This window comes from Dysidea avara, chromosome 4, assembly GCF_963678975.1.
Source record: "Dysidea avara chromosome 4, odDysAvar1.4, whole genome shotgun sequence".
NCBI classification, from domain to species: domain Eukaryota; kingdom Metazoa; phylum Porifera; class Demospongiae; order Dictyoceratida; family Dysideidae; genus Dysidea; species Dysidea avara.
In genome coordinates this window covers 42,470,614-42,477,437 of record NC_089275.1, presented here as the reverse complement: position 1 = coordinate 42,477,437, position 6,824 = coordinate 42,470,614, and positions in this window count along the sequence as shown.

Sequence of the window (6,824 nt, the reverse complement as noted above, 5' to 3'; positions counted from 1 at the left end):
GATTAAGAAGTTACTTGACACATAAGTAATTATAAAGGTGATGCCGGAAAGACTTTCGATTACTGTCTTCAAGGATATGTAATGGCACAGTGTTCCAGAAGAAAGTTGTGTTGATAAGAAAAGAATATCTCCTAGAATTAATGGTGGACTGTGGAGGGACTAGTGAAAGATGGTGACTTCTGGTAGATGCTATGGAATTAAATGAACAGTGACTATTAAATGTAATAGATGTTTGCTGGTGATATATGTCATTGAGGAAACTGACCGAAAGGAAACTTCGTCTTGACTGGAGAGAAGGAAGGTGAAGTTGGGAGCAACAATCATTCAAAGAAATGGTCCAAGAGCTGGTAGATGGACTCCAGCGACTCCCACAGATCCATCGAGCTGCCCACTTTTGTAGGGACTCTAGTAGTTGGATATCTCCCAAATTATGGGGATTCCATATGGCTGCGGCATACTCTAGCGTTGGCCGGATGATAGCTTTGTATGCGGCACACTTAGCTGTACGGTTGCAACCAAACATTGATCTACGTAAATAGTTCAAAGACTTGGTGCCCTTACTGACAACAAACTTGTAATGCTTAGACTAGTTTAGTTATACTCATGGGTACAAAGCAGCGTTGAAACCGGGTCGGGTCATACGGGTCAACCGGGTCACATTTTCTCCGGGTCATCCGGGTCTGACCCGGATTGGATCACGTGAGAAACGAAATTGATCGTTTGACGACGTGGGTGGAACCTATAAACGCTAGTCGCGTAGCTCTTTCGTGAGCCACGCCCACTTATCGCGTTACAAACATACGCTCAGCCACGCCCATTTATTAAGTGCAGTCTGTAGCATGAAACTGTGTCCGTTTCTGTCTGCAAGCTTACGTGAAGCCACGCCCACTAATCGATTAATGTATGAGTTGTATAATATTATAGTCTAGGTCTAGTCTTGCAGCAGGATAAGTACTTTTGTGAGCCACACCCATTTTAATATATTGGGAAATTGCAATACTAAGTAGACTATGTACGAAGCCACACCCAATTGCTGTCTGTAAACTCACAGAAGCTATATACGTGGAAACAAACCCACTGATTGATTTTAAATTATAAACTTACCGGCTTAGTTATCACATAACTACTTGTTTACTCAACACGAATCGAACGCTCGAAACGTAGTCTCGCTTGCTTGAGAGTACCCGAAACATAGCTCTTAATGCGCGCCTCGGCTTAATTTAATCCGGGTCAAATCCGGGTATGACCCGGATTGCTATCCGGGTCAGTGGGTCATCCGGGTCAGCAGTAGTGACCCGGTTTCAACGCTGGTACAAAGTCATGGGGTGGTGTAACAGGTTCCAATCATGCTGCATGAGTGGACTCTTCACCATGTAGAATATGTAACTGCTATACATGTCATCATCATGCACTCACTGATCAAACTGTACTTTTGAAAATATTCAATAATTATTCTGCTAGCCATATCAAGACACACGGTAGTGTGTCGTGCGGTCCAAGAAGCCGGTGTCACAGTGATATATGTTTCCCCGGGTAACGTGTTTCCCGCACACATATCCCTAGGGATCCGTGTTTCCCCGCACACATATCACTAACTCGCTAGCGACCTACAAGTCACAGTGATATGTGTTTCCCCGGGTAATATGTTTCCCCTTTATAAAGTCATGTGCAACGTACGTAGTGTTAGCATAGGCGCGCATGCACTTTTAATAATCATAGCTAGCCATACCTATACAACTAGATAGATATTATAAGTATACATGTTGATGGAGGAAATCAAGCCATTCACTGGTATTCAACTATAACTGCTAAACTGTGCTGTGATTTGGCTATGTAGCTATAGCATCAGTTTAATAAAACAGTAGCTACAAATACATGTATACAATAAAATACTATCTCTAGCTATATAGAGTAAATCATGTGGTTGCAGCTATGTATAACTAATCAATGTAGCTACAGCTTTGGCATGCAGTCAGTCATTATCTACCCCTTTGCCGGTTCTATCTGGGGTTCCCCAAGGGAGTATTTTGGGACCCCTATACACTTCATTTACATGAATGATTTACCATCTTGCGTTACCATCAGTAAAACTTTACTATTCATTGACGACACCAAGATTTATAATACTGTTAGATATTTCACTGTTTCAAAATGATTTAGACTCAGCAACTTTGTGGAGTACGAGAAATAATATGTTCTTTAATCCATAAAAGAGTGTCCACCTATATTAATGCAAAAGTCATCACTATAATTACAAAATAGCTGACACACAGGTTTTAACAAATAGTTCACATAAAGATCTCGGTATTATAATGTCATCAGACCTATCTTGGGATCAACACTACAAAAACATAATCCCTAAGACCTACAGAATGCTAGGACTGCTCCATCGCAGCTTTAGCAAGCATCAAACAGTGACAGCCAAGAGAACTTTGTATATTTCCTTAGTGAGATCGCAAGTTATATGCTGTTCAGTGATTTGGAAACCTAACCATATCAAGCAGGGGCGGATCCGGGGGAGGGGGGGGGAGGGCTTTGGGGGCTGAAGCTCCCCTTCATATTTAGGCTTTACTTGATCAATATGCTGAAAATCATAATGAAATTTTGTCTTAGCATAATTATATGATCACTATAATAATACAAATACTCATAAAACCACCTTATAAACATCTTTCCAAGGTATTATCAGTGGATTTATGCTAAAGTTTATGCGACAAGAACCTGGATCAGCATTGGAGGTGTACAAGATCGAGATACTCTAATAGAGCAATCAGCTAACTATTCTAATAGAACATTCACTGGAAAGATGTAGTTGGTTCTGTTATGAAATTTTTCTGAATCTGCCTGCACCTATACATACAATGAAGTGCATTGGTTTGTTTAAAGGGCTTCATTCATCCACTTGTGTAGTTAATATGTGAGGCAATACTTAATTCAGGTACACAATTTCCATTGAAAATGCTGCAGATTCAATCTTGTATTGTTCAAATTTCAAAATTTTCCACTTTCAACATTATTCTAACATGCACCTATTCAGTGTTGTGCAATTGTGGGAGGGGTGCATCATGTACTTGGTTGTCTGTACCTACCCAAACTTTTCCATTAGCAAAATACTTCAGAGAGCCATACCTATAATCTAAAGGCAGTATATATAATCTACAGGCAGAAAATATTATGAATTTTATGTGGGAATGTCTCCAAATTGCAGTATTTTAGCATCTATTTTTCAAAATTTCCTGGGGGGCATGCCCCCAGACTCCCTAGTTCCAGCATGCTCCCAGACTCCCTAGTTCCAGCATGCTCCCAGACTCCCTAGTTCCAGCATGCTTTGCATGCTGGGAAGTGTGCTTGTGTGCTTTGTACACCTCTACCCAAGAGATTAGTACCTTGAGTTAGTCCCCCCTTTTATAAATCCTATATCCGCCCCTGTCAAGGACATCACACTTATTGAGCAGGTCCAGAGAAGAGCAACAAAGTTTATTTTAAATGACTATAGTTCTGATTATTAGTATAGCTAGCTAGTATAATTATTGTATTAGCTTATATAGTAGCTAGTTAGCTAGTTAGCTAACTATAGCTAAATACATGCAATATGCATGGGTGTCTATTAGCTAGATAGCAATATATCTACTGAATGGTTGGATCGCGTACTGTTTGCAACTAGCCATATAGACCTTGGAGTTACTGCACAACGGCTATATCTGAGTTGGAAACACGGATCCCTGGTGATATATGTGCGGGGAAACACGAATCCCTAGGGATACAGGGGCGGATCCAGGAGCTGGAAAGGGGAGGGGCACAAACAGGCTGAGTTGTAGCTAGGTGGTTGGGGAACTTCTCTTGCCAGTTGCTGCATTTTTGAAGCAGCAAATAATCACCACTTAGTAGTGTCTCACTGTTGATTTTTGACATTTTGGCTTTTGCAGATGGTTGTGAAGTCTTAAAGCTGTGTAAAAGGCTATGAATCTCTTAAACTACAGCAATACGATAATTATTTTTAGAGGCGCTTAGTACGCACGAAGGTGCTGGGGGCAATTTCGCAGTTAGTTTGACTTTGGTTTGTTTTGATTTCAGGTGAATTTATAAATGCTACTAAGATTTGCACGTTTTCATGAGTTAATTGATCTAGCCCTGACATATAAAGTTTAGTATTTTAATCAGAAGTATGGTTCCTCCAAAAGGTGAGGGGGGGGGGGGCATTTGCCCCAAATGCCCCATCCTGGATCCGCCATTGGGATATGTGTGTGCGGGGAAATATTTAAAAAATCGCTACGGGAAACACATATCACTGACAGCTTTTGGTGGGAAACACGGATCCCTAGTGATATGTGTGCGGGGAAACACGGATCCCTAGGGATATGTGTGCGGGAAACACATTACCCGGGGAAACATATATCACTGTGACACCGGCACACCGTGAGTATATTTACAGGAAGAAAGTAAACGCGATTTTCACACCTTTGCAGCTCCGTGATTCCTTATCCGATTGTAACCAAAGTTGCTACAGAAGTGCCGGCTAGGTAGGGGAGTCCACATTCCAAATTTGAAGGGAATCGCTCCAGCCATTTCCGAGATACGAGCGGCCAAAGTTTGGGTTTTTTTTCTTCTTCTACTTTAGGGTCCGCAACGTGAAAAATGAAGTTGCAAGAAACAAATCCCCGACTATCGTAGTATGTTACCCTTAGTGCCCCATCACTAATACTACCCTTGGTTTGGAACTGAGTTCCTTTGTTGGAGCAACAAGCAGATTTTAATATCTCACGTGATTGATCTTTATTCCGTGCGCTCCAAAGAAGACGTCCAGAGCTCCCAGATTCTGAGTGTGATATCAAGTGTTGTTGGCCTACCAAACCATGTATAGAAGTGAGTAAAACTTTGCCTGTGTTTTCCAAGGAGGCTGATTTTCTGCGGATGGGTCGAGAATTTTTTTTGTTTGAGGTGTTCTACCAGCCAAGAGAAGAGAAGCCAATCCTATCACATAAGATGGTAATGAAGTTGGATGTATAAGTATTCAACACACCAAGTTTGAAAGAGCTGCGACCTTTCTAACCATCTGGCTGGCAAAGATGAAATTTTCAGTGCAATGATCTTGGTGGGTTGCCTCCTACCTACTGTTACAATCTGTCTTCCTAGGAGCTTTAAATCACAGGAAGATCCAGAAGAACATCTGAGGTTTCTAAGAAGTGGTAAAATCCTTGACTTTTAAAGTTAAAAAGCGAGAAGGCCATTGTAAGCTACTAGAACATTCACTCTATTAGAACAACCATGACATTTGCCATCTACTATTGTTTGTGTTAATTGAACAGCTGTAGACAAGTTGCTTAAGTTAATAAAAGTTGCACAGTCATTATAATATTACTGTATAAATAATATAGATACAGATCAAAGGCCTTGTGTATGTATGTATGTATGTATTTATTTTTTATTGGTACTGTGCAGACCTCCATTAGGGAGAATAAAGCACAGATACACACAAGAAAACATACATAAGCACAAAGCATACAATATTTTAGTCTATAGCTGGGATGCATGTGTGTGTTGTGTGCATGTGCATGTGTGACTATATGTATGTATGTATGTCAATAATCCTGCATAACCTAGCTAGCAACTTCTTCAATGAATGTTTAGGGCAAAGGCTATAGCTTTAAATCATACTGAAGAACACAACTATATGTATAATCTGCAATGTTTGAGGTGCATATTGCACTTTGACATCCTCATGCAGTGTGGTTGGGAGATTATTGTACAAGTAAAGTAGCCTTCCAGAGATGGCATCCCAGACATTCTGCAATGTACATGATGATAGAATCGCTGCTAGTTTTCACTAATTGTTGACATGTGTAGTTAGTTGTAATTGTAGGAGTGCATCTAGCTATAGTTTCATTTGTGGTATAGACTTTTAAAAGTTACACAGTGTTAATTTATAGCATTAAAATTTCCATTTTGTCATTAGCACTCTCAATTAAGGTGTTAAATCACAAAAGTCTTCTAGGATGGAATTCCAGACCCCTGCCATGTAGTTGATCTCATGCTAGGACCAGCACACTAAGTGTTGCACTTCCCTGTTGTACACTCATCATCTCACTCACATTACTTTGGAAAGCAGTCACCAAAACTGAATTGTCCATGATAGTTGTGAATTTAATGATAGTTCATGGAATGATTGGCAGTATGATTTTAATGCAGGAATAGTAAGGGTGGACCACACACCTTTATTTAGGGGGGTGAGGGGGGATGGGGTCTAGATTGATGATGCCATGGTCTAGCTGTAAGTTGAATACCAAAAAAGGTCACTACCTGCTGGCAATAGTTGCCCTTCACCAACTAGACTATATCTCCTTATTTATAACTACGTGTGTAGCAAGCTACACTGCTCCTCTAATGGCTCTAAGAATACTGTACTGCTCTATTAGGATATCTCAATCTTGACTGCTCTATTATAGTATCTCAAAATATTGATGCTATGTGCCTTATCCGAAATTACGTCACAGACATAAAAATGGCCGCTGTAGTGTGGGGACGTTCGTAAAATTTGTATGGGCGACTATGGGGAGAAATTTTTTGAACGGCAATATCTCAGCCAAGGCGGAAGATATCGAGTTCTAACCAACAGGTATGGTGATAAATTTGCTGAAAGAATAGGAATCTAGCGTTGTTTTGAAAATCAACCGAAAATCGCTTTTACGTACTTATTGTAATGTCTTATAGCCATACCTGCTAGTTACAGTTTGATATTTTCCTTCTTGGCTGAGATATTGCCGTTTATAAAAATTTTCGTCCCATAGTCGCCCATACAAATTTTACGAATGCCCCCACACTACAGC